Source organism: Armigeres subalbatus, chromosome 3 (assembly GCF_024139115.2).
Source record: "Armigeres subalbatus isolate Guangzhou_Male chromosome 3, GZ_Asu_2, whole genome shotgun sequence".
In the NCBI taxonomy this organism is placed as follows: Eukaryota; Metazoa; Arthropoda; class Insecta; order Diptera; family Culicidae; genus Armigeres; species Armigeres subalbatus.
In genome coordinates this window covers 321,970,354-321,990,342 of record NC_085141.1, presented here as the reverse complement: position 1 = coordinate 321,990,342, position 19,989 = coordinate 321,970,354, and the positions used below count along the sequence as shown (strand labels likewise).

General features: G+C 41.1%; 1 protein-coding gene across 2 annotated transcripts in view; it reads right to left on the bottom strand.

Moving 5' to 3' along the window:
* LOC134225470 (dnaJ homolog subfamily B member 6) overlaps positions 1-19,989 on the bottom strand; it is a 431,651-nt gene that overhangs the window by 401,589 nt on the left and 10,073 nt on the right. The gene's annotated exons all lie outside the window — the stretch shown is intronic.

The following is a 19,989-nucleotide window of genomic DNA, read 5'->3' as shown; positions in this document are numbered from 1 at the left end:
ACTTTAAAACCGCTTTGTATTAATATAGGGGGAAATATGGACACACTAAGGAATCACAACGATGTATCTTCGATCTACACCCGATATTCCAACACTTATTGGCCACATAAGAACTTCGCCGTTTTACCTCAATATGTATGATCATTTTGTTCGAGAAATTCTCAAAAACAAAATCTAACTATGAGATAAATTATTTATTGAACTCGTAAACGCTCTTTAAAATAGACTAAGGTTGGGAAAACTCTTAAGGATAACACTATTTTAAAGGATTTATGTCGTTTTATGTTATTTGACTGTTGTTTGACATATCATACTCGTAATTTGAAAGATCCAGTTCAATGAGAATCAAAATTAAAACGATTTATCACACGATGTCGATAAGTCCGTGTACTTAGTCGCACTGATGGCGGTCAGTGACCGCGAACCACATCAGCAGATAATTTAAGGGACGCATCGTGGCACACATTACATCCTAATGCCTTTGAGCATATTGTCAAAAAAACATCAACTAGGTACCATGCTTTACTGTTCCCAATCGCCTGTTTTCTAACCACCAACGATGATTAGCTTTTTATTCATTATATTCCTGCACACGGTTCCATCAATCCCGTCAACTCGTTATCTCGTGTCGTTCCACTTGTTTTAGAGCAAAAAAAAAGTCATTTGTCGGTAAACATCAATTACCAAGTTGCGCTCGCGCGCGGTTAAATCGTACTCCGCAAATGCAATTTCATCCAATCTCTGCATTAAACTTTCCCTCGCGCTTCGAATTCGTCGTACTTTCCATTGTCGTCTCTACTCGCCATTATTGGAGCCCCCGGTCCAGACGACGACGTTCAGAGCAAAGCATACGACATGCACACACACCGCATTGGTCAAGTCCCGTTTGGGCAATCTACATCAATACCATCCGTGACACAAGAAACGTGCGGTAAAACGACAAACAAATTGAATGATTACGCTGCATTTCTTCGATTCTCCAATGATGGCGCACCTAAGGAGAAAGAGACCCCATTTCACGCACGATCACGTTCGACACCACTGCTGCCACCGTGGAAATTGATCACTGGCTTCTACTGTATCTAATATAGTTTAAGGGAACAAAGTGTGTGAATTGTGCCGATAATAGTAGCAACACCGGTGGCCTGGAACGATTAAACGTTGTAAGATTCAATTTATACCATCAATACAATTATCGAATTAAAAATGTTACGACAACGATATTATTTGAATCGGATAGTTCAATTACCATAAAACGAAAAACGATTGAGGAAATGAAGATGAGGTCCACTCATGATATCCAATTGGTGAAAGCAATCAACCAAGAAAATCAGTTTGAGCGTAACTAATAGCAACAATTGATTAACCCTGATTACACCCTGGTTTAGATGTTGTAGAGCAAAACTTTCCCATTGATTCGGTTACGGTCCAAGTGCGGGTGCAAAAAAACAAAATGTCATTAATTTAATATCACAGACCATACATGGGATATGGATGCTTGAATGACCAACTTTTGTGCCACTGAGACCGATACGGACTCAATTGTACCTCATGGCCCGACAGTTACGATAATAATGTTAAATGATTAAAATTATGGTGCAAAACGCCATTCGAAACATCAAAGCAGTTTGAAATGGTACAAGATGATGGGACGTGAGAAGAATGACATACCTACTGTGGGGTTCGTTTCATGCTTTGACTGCGCTGATCAATTCCAATTAGTCACATACTGGGCGAATCGTCGATTACGATTATGGTTGAGCATATTTGAGCTTGAGCTTGATTGACCGCTGGCGGGTGCAGCTCCGTAGTTGCAGGAACAGTTTTTAGGGGGAGATGTCCCGGTAACGGACGTTTAAACCAATTATCGCAATATTTCACAGTATATCTTTCTTGTAAATCTATTTTGTGTTTTATTCGATTCTTTTTAGTGGTAAAATTACCTTGCCCAAGAAAACATATTCATAATTGTTTCTATCGCTACCAAGAAACCTAAGAGGTTGTACACAATACACATATTATTTAAGCGCTTATGGGGGGAGGGGGGTCTGTCGTTTTCTTACGCACCATATAAATAAAAAATCATTTTTATGAAAAAAATCTTACATGGGGGGAGGGGGGTCAAAAAAACCCAGAAAAATTGATTACGTAATACGTGTATGATCCCTAAGCTAAAACTTTTGCTGATTTATGATGAGCAGTTGGCAAGTATTTTTATTCCATTGCTTTTACTCTATAAATTCTCACGCTATTTCAAATCTGTAGGAAGCTGAATGTTTATGCACATCCCGATCGATTTTGGTAACACGTTCGGTTTGTTCGCCAAATTATGTTTCCAAAACCAAATGGTGGATATTTCCCTTTTCTTCACTTATTGTGGCACTAGACACAATGTGACACTATTTTACGCGGATTTTGAAATCTAAGCGTTTACACTAAAAAAATGTACGTCGTTTTTTTACAATTTTTTAACGTCGGTTTCGGGGTCTAACCAATTTTTTACGAGAATTTTGAAACTTAAGCGTTTTCCTTGAAAAAAAAAGATGTTCACGCGATTTTTTTACGAATTTTTTTCTCATTGGTTTAGGGCTCTTACCAGATTTTTTTACAAGTACTACACTCAGCGAACTGGACTATCGAAATTCATAACTGGCGCCTTATGAATCTTCGACTGATTATTCCACCAACAGTGCTTCTTATACGCAGTTAGCTTCCAGAGTAATCAAGCGTCGATGGGCGTATGGTCTACATACCGGCCTCCCGACCCCGACGTCCATGGTTCGAACCCAGTCTGCCGCACTTCACTTTTTTTCAAATGAAAATCATCATTCATAAGGAAACATATTGAAATTCATACCGATTCCTTGTGGCAAATTTTCATAAGGCGTTTGATTGAAAATCATACATCCATTTTCCTCAGTGTATGAGATTTACGTGGCTTTATGAGCAATATCAAAAATTAAAAAAAAATTGGTGCTCGAAAATCGAATGTTGCCAAAACCGAATGGGGACTATAAAATTTTACGCATTTTACGCGAAATAAACGTAGGGGAATTGTGGGTAAAACCGTCACTACTTTAAATCTTTTAAAACTCATATTACGCCAGTGTGCTAAAAATAGGACAGAAGCAGTCCCAGCGTCCTGTATATAGGACAGCATTAATAATAATGAATGCTGATTTCTCGGGTTTGGCACATTATTTCGAGATACGGTTTCCGCTGATTCGTTCCCCAGATCCATACGTTTGACTAGGTGGGCATTTTGTTTCTGAATCTACTAAGCAGGTGACACACTAACATAACCAACAACTAGTTTTTGACGCGTTTTCCTGAAATCATTTGTATGCTAAATTGATTGAATTCAGTTTTATTTCACTTTGTGAACGAAAAAACAGTTAGGGTAAAACGACCTATTATGGAGGGCTTAAGCGCCGCATCGAAGCAAAATTAATTTCGAAGATTCATTAAAAATTAACTGTTTATCTTTTTCATATTGCAGTAGTCGAATATAAAGCTGGTTAACTCTAGTTTCGTAAATATTACGTCAATTGTGCTAAACTTATGTTGTTTTGATTTTATCGCAATAAAAACAAAATACCGCAATAATAGGACGCAGTTGCGGTAGTTTTTGAAGGTCAGTCCTATTGTTGCGGTATTGCCTCATTTCTTATGGAGACCGATACCACAACAATAGAACCTTAGCACTACCGCAATAATAGGCTCAAAGGAAGCATTTTTTTGATGGAAAACGTTGACTTTACATCATTTTGAACGGAATTTTGTCAAACAAAAGGTGTTCTAGAGGTTGATTCGAAGAGTTTTAGCGGATCCATAATTGTTTTTGGTGCTATTATATCCAGGATGGACTATTTAAACACTACCGCAACATTAGGACATACCACAACGATAGGACGTTTCACCCTACTTAGCAAGCCTTTCCATTGATGCCCCAGAACTTCCAAGGTCATTTTTGGTAAAGCAACGCAACTAGAATCTTTTCAAGCGTAATCACTACTGTCGTAGCATAATTTGGGTCCACGAAAAATGTTGAATCATTTATTTTTACAATAGTTATACTTTCATTTCAAGCAAAAGGCTCCCATATCTGCATGATTTTGTATCCATCCAGATCAGCCTTATAGGTAGGTTTAGGTAATCTAAGAGCCTTTTGAAGAATAGACCTACGGATCATCCGGTGTAACGGTGAACATCTTTCTTGAGACTTGGGCGAATTACCCCCATTCTGATCCATAGAAGCACGCTGGGTGGTTTTATCATTTACAAGGTTTGCAAATCATCCAAGAACTCCTTGGAGTATAATCCTACGGTTCAACCAGAATAACGATGAATTTTTTGAGTTTGATTTTTAGCGGAGTAGCGTCATTCTAGTTCATAGAAGCACGCTGGGTGGTTTACACTCCTTATTCCTTCTTCGTTCTTACTTCTTCCTGCTTCTTTCTTCCTTCTTCCTTCATCCTTCTTCCTTCTCCCTTCTTCCTTCTTCCTTCTTCTTTCTTCCTTCTTTCTTATACCTTCTTCTTTCTTCCTTCTTTCTTCTTCCTTCTTCCTTCTTCCTTCTCCCTTCTTCCTTCTTCCTTCTTCCTTCTTCCTTCTTTCTTCTTCCTTCTTCCTTCTTTCTTATTCCTTCTTCCTTCTTCTTTCTTCATTCTTCCTTCTTCTTTCTTCCGTTCTACTTCTTCCTCACTTGTCACTGCCCAGTTCGTATTCGGCCTAATGGCCATTCGGCCTAATGACCGTTCGTCCTAATGGCCTTCGGCCTAATGACCCAGCATCCTTTGAAGTATAGACCTACGGATCAACCAGCGTAATGATGAACTTCTGCCTTGTGGCTTTTAGCGGAGTAGCGCCATTCTGATCCATAGAAACACGCTGGGTGGTTTATTATTTTTTTCAAGTCTGTGAGTTATCCAACAACGCATAGTCAACATGGCTTCCGAAGATCAGCTTGTCGTCTATTATGACCTCAAGGAGCTTCAAACCCGTGATCACGACTTCACCTACATGAATCACTGCCTGTTGTACCAACTTGCGGTAGTTGTCGATAGCCACCTCCGTCTTATATTGAGTAACATCCAGACCTCTGGCGCTCATCCAATCCGCCACCGTGTTGATCGCGGGTACTGCGATCAGTTCTACCTCAGGAATTGACTCCCCGTGGACCTTAAAGGTGACGTCATCGGCAAAGCCGCCGATCTTGATACCAGGAGGGAACTTTAGTGTCAGACTCACAATCACGTCGTACATAAGGTACCATAATACCGGGCCCAAAGCCTTCTTCGAAACCTTTCGGAATCCTTCTTCTGAGAAGCTCGTAAGCCTTCTTTCGAGCAGCTCGTGAGCCTCCTTTCAAGAGATTCGGAATTTTCCCTCCAGAAGGTTTGGAATTCTTTATTCAAGGAGCTTGAAAGCATCCTTTCAGGAGGGTCGGAAGTCTCCTTTTGAAAGGTTTGGAATTCTTCGTTCAAGAGGCTTGAAAGCCTCCTTTCAAAAGGCTCAAAAATCTTGCTATCGAACAGCTCAGAAGCCTGTTTGCAAGATGGTTGAAAGCCGCCTTTCAAGAGGCTCGGAAGCCTCCTTTCAAGAGGCTCGGAAGCCTACTTTCAAAAGTCAGACTCAGAGGCTCGGAAGCCTCCTTTCAAGAGTCGCGGAAGCTTACTTCCAAAAGGCTAAAAATCCTACTTTCAGGAAGCTCGGAAGCCTCCTTTAAAGAGGCTCGGAAGCCCCCTTTCAAAAGGCTCGGAGGCTTTATTTTAAGAGGCTCGGAAGCCTCCTTTCAAGAGGCTGTTACCAAGAGGCTTGAAAGCATCTTTTCAAGAGGGTCGGAAGCCTCCCTTCAAAAGGTTTGGAATTCTTCTTTCAAGGAGCTTGAAAACCTCTTTCAAGAGGCTCAGAAGCCGCCAACAAAGATGCTGAAAAGCCTTCTTTGACGAGGTTTGGAGGCCTCCCTTTAAGGCCTTTCAAAATGCTCATCCCTCTTTTTAAGAGGCTCAGAAGCTTCGTTCAAGAGGCTCGGAAGCCTGCTTTCAAGATGCTCGGATGCTTTGAAGTTTACTTTCAAGAGGCTCGAAAGCCTTCATATGACTTGATAAAACTAAATTTGAATTGGAAAGTTTCACGAAATAACAAAAATTTCATTCAACTTTATGGAGTGCCATACTAATCGCATATTTGTCCCATGAGTAATTCTCGCTGAGACCGGGCCACTATTTGCCCGAGGTTCTTAAAAATTCCTAAATTTATGTTCATTCGAAAGCTTTTGGGGAGTATATTAAGGATCCGAGTTAAATTCTTCTCGTTAGTTATACACGAAATCATTTTAATGGAACCCTCGATTTTTGTCAATTCTTGACTCACCAAAACTGTCATAACTCCAACATTTCTCAACCGATCATAGAGATCAGCATATCATTGGAAAGAGGAAGAATGTGTGACAAACCTCTGCCTCTCGAACTTAATTCCAATAAATTCCGTATGAACTCGTGGCAACTGCACAGGTATATTCGGCTTGCAGTGGGCGAGTGATTGCATCATCATTTACTCCCCCTTCCATACATTGACTTGCATTCTGATGTGGCAGGCGCCAGTATGACCTGACAAATAGGATTACTAGTACTTGTACATTGACATTGTATGGCAACTACGGGCAGTCAATCAAGCTTAAGCTCTTTTAGTGGAATGCCTTCAACTGTTTAAGACGAGTTTAGTACTTTCCATTTAATTGAGGCCGTCTTCAGTGTCTCGTACTTGACTCGACTTAACCGATTTGCTCGCATCAAGTTGCATTTGACGCAGAATCCTGTCCCATTGTTTCCTATTGAAAATTGGCCAGATCGGACTATGGGCTCAAAAGTTATGGATAATTTTTTTTTAAATAAATTCTACGGTTTTCGGTGAAGCAGCAGTAAAATTATCTCACTCACTAAAATTATGTCACGTATATCTCACTCTGGTTGCGCTAATGACAAAGAGGACATGAAAATGAACAAAAATAGAAATCTTACCATCTATAAATATTGATCATTTTTATAATCAATCATATTTACAATACCCATAGTAGACGCATACTACATATCGAACTCTATTTTGGTTCTGCTAGTGACTCACTATCACGTAGAATGAATTGCAGTTTTTTTTCCTTTATGGTTCATTGTGGTTGAAAAAACAAGTCAAACGGTGAAAGCAAAAACCGACATGAAATTAAAGCTGGCCGAATGTGACCCGGATGAGAAATGTATAACAATAATAAGTTGTAGGCAGCAAACAACAACATAACATTAAACACATAAGGTTCACTCCACTTGTGCCAAGCAAAATAATTATAGCGAGACTTGACTTTATCACGTTCCAGCGGAGCTTCAGTGCTCCATCGAAAACCGTGTGACACGTTCGAGGATGTTGACCTTTGATAAATAAATGGTGCTAAAACGGTATCCGCAGGAGCCTGATGTAGTGTACATTTCAACGGAAAAAATGTAATAGTGGTTCACATAATGTACCTAATGTGCATTGTGAGTACTTGCAAGAAAAAGCTCACCTTGTAAATATTTAATGCAATTTTACCAACCATTATTGGCACCAAGCCTCAGTTCCTGCCAGGGCCATCACATCAGACGCGCAATCAATCATGCCATATTTTCTCACATTTACGGCCTATGACCGCCCGAGGGCGTAGCATCTACTAAACTGATGGACGGACCACCGATGATCGGTGAGCACCATCATGTGGAAGGACTTGCTCTAATAGGCGCTTGGTCTAAGCAAGAAGCTACCCAGCCACAAAGTGTGAATTTGATTGGCTTTTTAGCCGAAGGCATCGTTTAAGATTGTGTACACAAACTCGATAAATTATGGTGTATTCCCGATGGAGAGCACTTATGGGAAAAAGCCGATACTTTCTCCGAGGAGGGACGATGACGAGCCTCTTTTTCCTATAGTCCAAGTACGAATGGTGTTGTATGACTTGTATGTGCCTAACCCAAGAGTCGTTCCCTTTTCCATCTAAGCGTTAATTTTTCACTTACCATGTATGTAACTAAAATCGCGGGTACCGACGACATCGAAGCGGGCACACGATCGTCATCGTTGTCGTCGTGAGTTGAAACCTGGTGTGGCGATATTAATCGCATCCCCAACCAACCAGTCATCAATAGAGGAAAGCATAAAAAAAGCTACGTCTCTAAACGAGCCCTAGCCCTGACTGGGTAGTGGGTTGTATGTTTATGGGTTGTTCAACACCAACGCCCGGCTCGCCACCACCACGCCGTTCGGCATGGAGGTCTCATCAACTTATGTTCTACAGAGAGGTGCTACTGCTTACCGCGCTAAACTGAGCATGCAATAACTTGTTTTAAAATGAACAAAACTATAAATTCTTTACAGAAACTTAAGTTATTTTTTCAAGGGGGGCTAAAAACTTGCCATGGCGAAAATGTTGAAGCTTCCATCGATTAGAGGCACTCCTAAATCATTGCTCAAATTAAAGGAAATATGAACAAATTTTAGGCTAATTAAATTTGTGAGCAAAGTCCGTTTTTGATACTCTGTGGAATTTTTTGGACATCATATAATATTTATAGATACATTGCCCGAATTCAAGGAGCAATTACCCTATTTCTAGCTGCTTAATGCTTATTATTACAAATATTTATCAGAGTACCAGATTACTTGTAGAATCTCGCATCGTGGAAATCGCAGAAAGAAGCCCATCAACCATTGCCGTTGTCGTTTTCTTCGGAGAAAATCAAGAGGTATCGTCTAATGCTTTTTAGTGAGCTCCCCCACACTTGGCGTGGGTACGAAGAGTAAATGTTGACACAAGTTGCAACGCGATCAAACATGGTGACAAGATACAAAAAAAACGCCACATGGCTAAAACGAGAGAAAAAAAATCTAATGAATTTACATAAACTTCCAATGTAGAAGCCCAACCCAGCGTATATGTGCATGCGGGCTGTGCGGCTGTTCAAGAAACTGTTTTTGTTGCAGCTCTTTCTTGCTTCCATTGCCGTTCCAATATTATACAATACATTGTTGGTAAGTATTCGTGTGGATAGTGACCACATTATGTGCTATCGACGATGCATGATTTATGACCGATGATAACCTGGATCGCCTTCGGGGAAAGAAGTCGCCGGGAAATGTGAAAGTATCGAGGTCAGCTTTTATTGTTTTCATTAATCTGACACCTTTCAGAATTCATGACAACATTAACAAGGTTTGTAAGCTATATTTACAATATCCAAATTTCCCGGATCACAAAGTCTTCATGATTTAGATAAACAACTTGTTCTCCGAACAAGAACATGTTCAACTCCATCAATTCGTAAAACTCATGTGGTGATCGATATGTGTCTTTCAGGACGACATAAACACACATCTATCGTAGGCTGGTTGAAGCCACGGTCCACAAGAAGTTCAAGCCGCATTAGGCTATGGTCGATGCTTTCACTCGACTGAGAAGTTTTTGCGTACGTACCATTCCAGAGCGCGCGCTCGCTCATAGCTGCAGACCGTGGACGTGGACGACGCGCGATGGTAGAGGCATTTCATCATGCCATCATCAGCATCAAAGCTGACCGCGCAGCGTGCGGCACTTCATCAGCGAAAGGCATTCGGGCAGTTAATTATGACATTTTTTGAATTTATTACTTATTATTCATCCCTGATCGCTGATCGACAAAGAAAGCTAATGCTACCACCAAGAGAGCATTGCACCACATCGAGCCCGGCAGCAGTCATCGGAGCAAGCTCCGATGGGTTTGATCTGGATATAGGTATGGCATGCAGTAGATGTGACTTATCCATTTAGATTAGCTGATTGGACAGCGATATATAAACGTTGAAGAGATTTTTCTGCAGATGGTCCATACGTGTTATGCAAAAAAATGGTTACGTGCTTGGGATTTAAACACTTAAACACATACTTTTTGGAACTTAGCATTGGTCGAAATACTCGCAAGTTCCATTCGACGGGGAATCCTGTCCCATTGTTTGCTATTGAAAATAGGCCAGATTGGACAATGGGATCAGAAGTTATGGCCAAAATACTATTTTCTATGCGCAAAACACGCTAAAAAACAGTCACTCAATTTTTTTACATGAGAAAGGCAGCAACACCGCTAGGCTAATCAGGGTTTTATCAAAGGGTTACTGCTCCTGGACTTCATCTCATACCTCCGATATTTATCCCCTGAAAAACAAAGTAATGGAAGAGAATTAGATTTGTTCCTTATTTTTGTGATTTGTTTCAACAGTGAGCACGCATGCTAGCAAAAAGAAGCGACAAAATCGGTGCTTTATTTCATTGTTTCGCGATGAGATGAATATATGTTTAGTTAGATGGAAAACGACACAGTTCCCCTATATTTACACTAAAATGGTTCGAACTTGAGAGGAGGAGGCTTCCGAGCCTCTTGGAAGGAGGCTTCCGAGCCTCTTGGAAGGAGGCTTCCGAGCCTCTTGGAAGGAGGCTTCCGAGCCTCTTGGAAGGAGGCTTCTGAGCCTCTTGGAAGGAGGCTTCTGAGCCTCTTGGAAGGAGGCTTCTGAGCCTCTTGGAAGGAGGCTTCTGAGCCTCTTGGAAGGAGGCTTCTGAGCCTCTTGGAAGGAGGCTTCTGAGCCTCTTGGAAGGAGGCTTCTGAGCCTCTTGGAAGGAGGCTTGAGCCTCTTGGAAGGAGGCTTCTGAGCCTCTTGGAAGGAGGCTTCTGAGGCCTCTTGGAAGGAGGCTTCCGAGCCTCTTGGAAGGAGGCTTCTGAGCCTCTTGGAAGGAGGCTTGAGCCTCTTGGAAGGAGGCTTTGAGCCTCTTGGAAGGAGGCTTCTGAGCCTCTTGGAAGGAGGCTTCTGAGCCTCTTGGAAGGAGGCTTCTGAGCCTCTTGGAAGGAGGCTTCCGAGCCTCTTGGAAGGAGGCTTCCGAGGCCTCTTGGAAGGAGGCTTGAGCCTCTTGGAAGGAGCCTTCCGAGCCTCTTGGAAGGAGCCTTCCGAGCCTCTTGGAAGGAGCCTTCTGAGCCTCTTGGAAGGAGCCTGAGCCTCTTGGAAGGAGCCTGAGCCTCTTGGAAGGAGGCTGAGGCCTCTTGGAAGGAGGCCTGAGCCTCTTGGAAGGAGCTTTGAGCCTCTTGGAAGGAGGCTTCTGAGGCCTCTTGGAAGGAGGCTTGAGCCTCTTGGAAGGAGGCCTGAGCCTCTTGGAAGGAGGCTTCTGAGCCTCTTGGAAGGAGGCTTCTGAGCCTCTTGGAAGGAGGCCTGAGCCTCTTGAAGGAGGCTTCTGAGCCTCTTGGAAGGAGGCTTGAGCCTCTTGGAAGGAGGCTTGAGCCTCTTGGAAGGAGGCTTCTGAGCCTCTTGGAAGGAGGCTTGAGCCTCTTGGAAGGAGGCCTGAGCCTCTTGGAAGGAGGCTTCCGAGCCTCTTGGAAGGAGGCTTCTGAGCCTCTTGGAAGGAGGCTTCCGAGCCTCTTGGAAGGAGGCTTCTGAGCCTCTTGAAGGAGGCTCGAGCCTCTTGGAAGGAGGCTCTGAGCCTCTTGGAAGGAGGCTTCTGAGCCTCTTGGAAGGAGGCTTCTGAGCCTCTTGGAAGGAGGCTCGAGCCTCTTGGAAGGAGGCTTCCGAGCCTCTTGGAAGGAGGCTTCTGAGCCTCTTGGAAGGAGGCTTCTGAGGCCTCTTGGAAGGAGGCCTGAGCCTCTTGGAAGGAGGCTTCTGAGCCTCTTGGAAGGAGGCTTCTGAGCCTCTTGGAAGGAGGCTTCCTGAGCCTCTTGGAAGGAGGCCTGAGCCTCTTGGAAGGAGGCTCTCGAGGCCTCTTGGAAGGAGGCTTGAGCCTCTTGGAAGGAGGCTGGAGCCTCTTGGAAGGAGGCTTCCTGAGCCTCTTGGAAGGAGGCTTCCGAGCCTCTTGGAAGGAGGCTTCCGAGCCTCTTGGAAGGAGGCTTCCGAGCTCTTGGAAGGAGGCTTCCGAGCCTCTTGGAAGGAGGCTTCCGAGCCTCTTGGAAGGAGGCTTCCGAGCCTCTTGGAAGGAGGCTTCCGAGCCTCTTGGAAGGAGGCTTCCGAGCCTCTTGGAAGGAGGCTTCCGAGCCTCTTGAAATGAGGCTTCCGAGCCTCTTGAAAGGAGGCTTTCGAACCTCTTGAAAGGAGGCTTCCGAGCCTCTTGAAGGGAGGCTTCCGAGCCTCTTGAAGGGAGGCTTCCGAGCCTTTTGAAAGGAGGCTTCCGAGCCTCTTGAAAGGAGGCTTCCGAGCCTCTTGAAAGAAGGCTTCCGAGCCTCTTGAAAGGAGGCTTCCGAACCTCTTGAAAAGAGGCTTCCAAGCTTCGGATTTTTCGAAAGAAAGCTTTTGTACGTCTTGAAAGGAGACCATCGAGCTGCTTGGGAGAAGGCTTCCGATAAGCGTAGAAAGTTGCTTCTAATCCTCTTGTAACGAAGCAACCGGAGTCTCCAGATAGCCTTGCGTGCAAAGGCGTAGGATTGCCAATCCGGAGATGGCGAGTTCGATTCTCAGCCCGGTCTATAATGTTTTCGGATGGGAAACATTCTCGACTCCCTGGGCTTAGTGTATCCATTGTACATACTCATGCAATGGCGGGCATAGAGAGCTTTTAATTAATAACTGAGGAAATGCTTATAAAATACTAAGTTGAAAAACAGGCCAAGTTCCAATTGGAATGTAAAGCTATAGAAGAAGAAGAACAAAACAACCGAGCTTTTCTGAGAAAAAAAATCCTTCATGCCTCTTAACAGGAGGCTTCCGAACTTTAAGATTCTAGATTTTAGTATTCAACATTTCGCTACAGATCAGGTAGATTGCATTAAACATGTTTAAAATTTGCGTATTCGACGTTTTGTCCGTTTGATCTTTTGGGCTGCGGACCTTCAAGTACTGTGCTATTTGTGGAGGGCAGGATTTAATTGGCTTTGATTTACTGATCACCATGCATATTATGTACAAGAAAAAAAAAATAAAAATACGCAATTATCAAAACTTTATCAATTAGTTTCGATTGGAATTGTAATACGTCCGCCATTACACATTTTTGTCCGAGGTACCCCCTTAGGGTTAGCGAAGGTATCCCTAGGGGTACATGTACCCCAGGTTGAGAACCGCTGTTATAAGAAATTAAACAGAAATAAACTTAATCCATTTCACGACGTAAAACAATAACGCAAAATAAGGGTCAGATGTGTTGCCACATATAAAGATTTATCTTATAAGATAATTAATTTTTAAATATTTTTTGATAAAGATATCTTTAGGTATATAAAAATAAAGAATTTTTGAAAAAAAATAAGATTGTTTTTTTAATTTTGAGGCATTTTAAATTAATAGTTTTTTTCATCTTGGCCGATAAGTCACTCAGTCAAAATGTCGTTTTCATTTTCGGTTCGGTGACTTTGTACTTGCCAGATTTGATTTATTTAGATATTTATTATTAGGTGGCAGATTATTTCTATAAAGCGGTAGAACCGAGCCGGTGACAAGCGCGGTGTCATCATCATCAATAGACATAGACCGCTGTCATCATTGAAAAGTAGTATTAAAAAAATGTTACGGTTACGATCTGGCGATGGGCTAAACAATAGGATGTCAGTAGCTTGGGTAGAACTTCACCTAGCTGGCAGCCGAACCATATACAGCGCCATTGTCCAACAGTTCCATGAAGGTTGAATTTCTTATAAGAAACATCTCGCCGGTTTCGGTTCGAATGGTGCAGTTATGATGGGGCCGAAGAGGTCTGGCATGTGACTGCTGAAAAACGACTAACCTGATTCCTTGGCTCTCTGTGCAAGTTACGCGTTTGTAAAGCTGCCGTCATATTTCATATATCTACAGCTACTTGTCATGCACCCCAAAACGTTCGAAGGAGTATGCCATGATTCAAAGCATCCTGGAGGTCAGCCGATGGAACAATGAATCACCCACTTTGAGCGTGCTCACAGCGGCACACTAGGAGTTAACTTCCTGAAATTAGTATGGCGAAAGGCATCTAAGGTTCGATTTCTCTAAATCAAGCACTTTCAATGAAAAAATAATTGGTATGCGTAGCAGTGGACACCTTTCTACCCAACTGGTACCAAATAGATTTTCTTGAAAAGTTCCTACTTTTGAGAAATCCCGCCTTAGATTCCTTTCACCATACAAATTTCTGGTGGTAAACTCATGCTGGCATGTACGATAGCGACTGGATGCTGGCAGCGGCGGGTTTAAACCAGCCACTACCAATAATTCATTGCATCCATCAGCAACCAGATGGCAAACGCTTCAATCAGTAGTCAAAAGGAAAGCCCTGAGTTCATGAACATGTAAATGTAAATGTAAATGTACATACGATAAATGTATATGTACGATTCAAAGCATTTGGAGAACATTACCAGTCTAAAGCAGACCCCACACGAGGCATATATTGACAATACTTTTTTCGTCAAACTTTTCTTCAATATTTTCACTGATTAGCCGGCATGGCCGTAGCTGAAGAAAAACTCAATTTTTTCTTGAACTAATACGAATCAAATAGCGGTATAACGCACAAAACACGCACACACTCAACCGTCATCGACTCCTGTGGGCAAACTGCGGGGGGAGATGAGGGGAAATATTGAAAAGAATATCAAACTTTTCTGATTTCCCTCAATATTTACTTCAATATTTTGGGTTCGTACTCACACGATCAATCTTTTTCTTCAATAATCAAGAGTTTGTCAAACTTTTTCCGTCGTGTGGGGTCTGCTTAAGTTCGTTTCCAAACTTTTTTAAGAGCGGAGACGAGCAGAAGTTGGAGAACGAGTTTCGAGAGAGAAAGGTAAGGAAATTCTTTGGCAAAATAATTCAGATAGAAGAGCCAGGATGATATGATGACAGCAGCTGTCGAAAGCACGGAAAAATTGTGCGCTTCAGCCTTAACTACATCAAGATTTTTTTCAAGATTTTTTGCTCACAAATAAAGATGGAAAAGATTTTTTACAGCAGCATCAGGGACTATATCCAAGCGGTTGACGATCCCTCCCAGGCCATCTGCGAGTTGTGGGGCTTGCCCAGTGATGAGAAACACTTTGGTTATGCGATGGTTTACATTTTATCAAGTCAAATTGCATGCACCGGACAAAAATATGTTTGCAACAGTTCATGCACGGAGATTTGAGAGTACACATTTTATGGTTTAAAATCACCCACCTTTTAAAGCTATATGAAGCTGTCAAAAAAGTGGGGGATTTAAACATTTCTGAAATGGGTGGAAAATGCCCACCTTGAGACAGCTCTGTTTTGTGCGGAATATGGGTGTTTTTCACTCGTTTATGGTTGAAAAAATACTTAGCACCTTTCTAAGAATCTGCCTCTGTAGACTTATTTCAGAATAAGAAAAATGTCTTCAAATAAAGCGTTTAAGCTAGTGCTTAATTTACCAAACTATTGGCCTGGATCTGCCGTTGTCAACAAGCTTCAAGGTAAGTGTTTCTGAATCTAATATAGATATCTGTGCTCATATCAAATATTCCTAGAGTGATAAAAATAATGTTATGCTTTCCGTAGATTACACCCGAAATAACATCATTCCGGATATGCTTTTTCAAAAGCAGCACAATCCAATGTGAAACAAGATAGATGACGGAATATATGGGTATCTAAAGACATCAAACTGAATTGCCAGAATTCAGAAGGACTTGAAGAGCCTGTGACGAGGTCAGCAGTTTTAATTAAGAAGTGTTTTTAAATAGCTGATTTGAAGCTTAAATATGTATATTTTACTTTTAAGAAAGAATAAATAAGTTAAATTGTGTGTTATGTAATTTAAATATTTCGATTCGATATTAGTTTTATTACCAAATCCTCAGAACCGCTGAATGATTCGACCAAATGGGTATTTTTCACCCATCTGGATCAGTTTTGCTTTTGAGAAGGTGGGTGAAAAGTAAACATCACTTTTGACGTACAAACCTCCTTCCCATTTATGGGTAAAGGCCATTTACTCATTTTATGGGTTAGTCCAGTTATCTCCAAGATGGGTGAAAAAACACCCATTTCTGAGTTTTCCCATTTCTCCGTGTGGGCAAACTGTTTCTTGCTGCTGTGTGAGATTCTTCTGCCGTCGGTGCGGTCAGCATTTTCGTGAGCTTTCTGTTCTGTACACTAATTACGTAAGCATTTTTTTTGGGGTTTTTCAACCCCCCCTCCCTCCATGTAAGATTTTTCCCATACAAATAAATTTTTATTTACATGGAACGTAAGAAAATGGCCGACCCCTATGGCCATTGATTCCCAATGGCCGGCTATGCACAGTGTTGCTTTTTGCAAAATATATTTTAGTTACTAGATAAAGATTGTCGCTTCGGTTCCCTTTGTTCTGCTGTCCGGAACATGTTGGGTACCAAGCTGTCAAATCGTATCGATTTTCCTTCTTTGACATTTAGCTTCCCTATCCTCGCCAGCAAAAGATGTTCCGGACAGCGACGACAGCGACAATCTTTATCTAGTAACTCCAGGAATTATCTCGGAAGCTCCTTCAGAAATTCTTCCGGTAGTTTCTCCAGAAATTCTTCCGGAAGCTCCTCCAGCAATTCCTCCGGAAGTTCCCCAAGGAATTCTTCCGGAAGTTCCTCCAGGAATTCTTCCTGAAGTTCTTTCCGGAAATTTCCCGGAAGCTCCTTCAGAAATTCTTCCGGAAGTACCACCAGGAATTCCTCCGGAAGTTCCTCCAGAAATTCTTCCGAAGGTTCCTACAAGAATTCCTTCGGTAGTTCCTCCAGGAATTTGTCCGGAAGTTCCTTCAAAAATTTTACTAGGACTCATAGGAGTGCGCTAGTCAAATTTCTAGAGAACTTATTTACGTAGATCTTTTAAAAATTTCTCCAAACATCCATCTTAAATTATTATCAAGTATTTCTTCGTTAATTCTTTCAAATATACCCACAAAAATTTCATATTTTCTTGGTGATTTCTTCAGCAATTCACTTAGATATTTCCTTACAAATCCCAAAGATCCCCAGAACTTGGAACATAAAATCATTCTGAAAATCCTCCTGACATTCTCTCTGGAGCTACTACAGAAATTCCACCAAGATGTCTTCATTGATTACTTCGAGATTTTTCCAGAAATTTCCCTTGAATTTCTTCAGTAAATAACGTGAAAGCCCTCGATAGCCAAGAACTCTCCCGGAAAATTCTTCAGGGATTTTTTCTTGGGGAATTCTCCTGGAAATTTCTTGTATGCAACAAAATCTGCCTATTTCTCCAGATATTCTTCCTAAAATTTCGTCAAAATACTTTCGGAATACCTTCAAAAAGTCCTCTTTAAATTCCTCTTGAACTTATTTCAGGAATTTTCCCGGAAGATCCTGCCGGAATTCTAAAGGTATCGGGGGTACTTCGCCCAAAATTTCTACAAAAAATTCTTCTAAAAGGCCCTTCAGGATTTGCCGAGAATTACTTCCAGGAATTCGCAGCAAAATCTTAAATCTTAACACTGGCAACTCCTTTAAAAACTCCCCCACTTTTTTTTCTCTCAAAAATTCCGTTAAGAATTTCCCCGGAAATTATGTCAAGAACTTCTCTAGAAATTCCTCCACAAATCCCTTTATAAGTTCCTCTGAAAATTTCTTTAAGATTTTTCCGGGAGCTAGTTTCATTTGCTCAAGATATTCTGCAGAAAATTCCTCCAAGAATTATTCCGGGAAGCTCTTATTTCAGGAAGAATTTCGTGAGAAATTTTTGGAGGAGTATCCGAAGGAGTTTCCAAAGGATTTCTTGGAGTCTGGTTTGAGTCCCAGGAGGATTTTTTGGATACATTCTTGATGGATTTTTTTTAATGTATTCCCTGGACAAATACTTAGAGGGACTCAGACGGAAGAGTATCTGAAGCAAATCTAGGAGAAATTCTAAAATAAGAAGTTTTTCCAAAAGAAGTTCATAAGGAATTTCCAGAGAAAAATATTTTTGAATTTCCAAACAAATTCCAAATAAAGTTATAAAATAATTTCAGACTCAAATACGAAAGAAATTGTAGTAGCAATTGCAGGAGCCGTTCTAGAAGCTATTCTTGAAGATCGATTTCCACATTTTCAGAAAAAGTATCTTTACGTTTGGGGTCTAGTGGCCTGTCACCAAAGATATCTCTCCACGACGCACTTTTTGGTCATTCAATCGCCATCCAATGATTAAGATTTAAAGACTTTATCGACAGACATTACATCAATTCGTCGAGTTAAGTTGATCGGTATATGAAAGCTGGCCCCCGTGCCTCCTATCAAAATGTTTGGAGTGGACATGTAGCCTTTTCGGACATATAGCCTTAAGCCTTAGCCTAGGCCTAGCCTAAACAATTCATAAGAAGAGAAAATTAAATTAATTTAGAAAAATCCTTTTCTAAATATCAGTTTTCTTGTTATCTTAATACTCATCTTAGTGTTATGTATTCATATAACAAAGATTCACAGAAAAGGTTCCTCCAAACCAACGCGATGCGACTGTTGCTATAGTAAACAGTTTGTCGCTTTGGTAAAGAAGCGTCAATGGAGCCAATAGAGTCGCAACGAGCTTGACGACAAATAAATAAAAAGTCCCAACGACAGGGCAACTTTGAAGCTTTTCATTCCCATAAAATCCGCAGGGGAAATCCATAAAATACGTTACGCAAAATTTAGTGATCAATCAACCATCCCCAATCGTCGCGTTTAGTTTAACATGCATAATTAAGAACGATGTCATCTTTAAAACATTACTCCTATCAGTGGCGTAGCCACGGGGGTGGTTTTGGGCATAAAACCCCCCCCCAGAGACAAAATTTGTAGAAGAAATTTTTTTTTTCAAAAAAAAAAATGTTCAGAAAACCCCCCCCAGACCAATTTTTTGGCTACGCCACTGACTCCTATAAATGTTTCTCCTAAAAATGTCGCTTAATTTATGGATGTTCCGAGGCATTAAAATACAATATTTCGGAAAAAATATTGCCTCACATTTACAAAGATTCTCAATGCTACATGTAGGCACCGTTTCCAGAAAAATCCGGGTTCTGTTGGTCCGTTGTGTACTATATCAAATACAATGTGCTTAGAGCACAGAGCCTTCTATCGAAATTTTGGCTTCCAGTTGGTTTTTTAAACATTCTTCTACTCCTAAATAAACAAAAAAGGCTAAAAAGATTTTTTTCCGGATTTTTTTCTTGCTTCGATAGTACGTACACTAAAATGACGCAGGTGTACGTACTATCGAGGTATGCCTGTAATGCTTATTGTCTGTTTAAGTCTGAACTTTATAACTTGACATAAGAATCAACTAGCACAATAAGATGTGTGAGTGAACGTTGACATTAAGATAATTCTTATCAAGTGATAAAAGTTATTTTATTTATTTTATTTTATTTTATTTTATTGATGTATAAGGGGGCCGGGGGCCAAGTCACCGATGTGAATTTGAAATTCATATCGTCCATGATACACCAGGGACTAAAGGATAAGGCTTCACAACATCTTTACCCATGGGGGTTTTAAGTTTTGCGGGATATACTGCTAGTATATCACTGCCTTAGGAGTATGGGCAGGTTGGGGATATTTTTATGATGAATATTAAAGCTGTGGAGAGATGTTGGTTATAATATTTGATTATATGTATTAACTTTGATTCCAATTATAAATCACAAAGAGCTTCCCTTGTATTTAGGCGGTTGAACAAATGTGTTTGTTAGTATGTCGTGTTGATACCTGTATTCTTCCAGTTAAAGTTGTCTGATGTTAAGTCTATTCGTCGTTACAGTCTGCTGTTAAGGCCTGATCTAAACAGTTCTTATAAAAAGTCTCTTTCAATATTGTTCGGAGTATTCAGTGTGAGTGGTATTGTTTCGAAGTAGTTTTCTCATCAATAGCGTTTAAGTAATGTCCCCATCAAACAAAAGAAACTTTAAAAGTTTGTTCAAAATCTTAATTTTCAATCGCGAGTCAGTGTTAATACAATTATGTTGATGTGTATATGGTATAGGAATTGCGATACATCTCGTTAAATTTGAATTGCTGACTATAT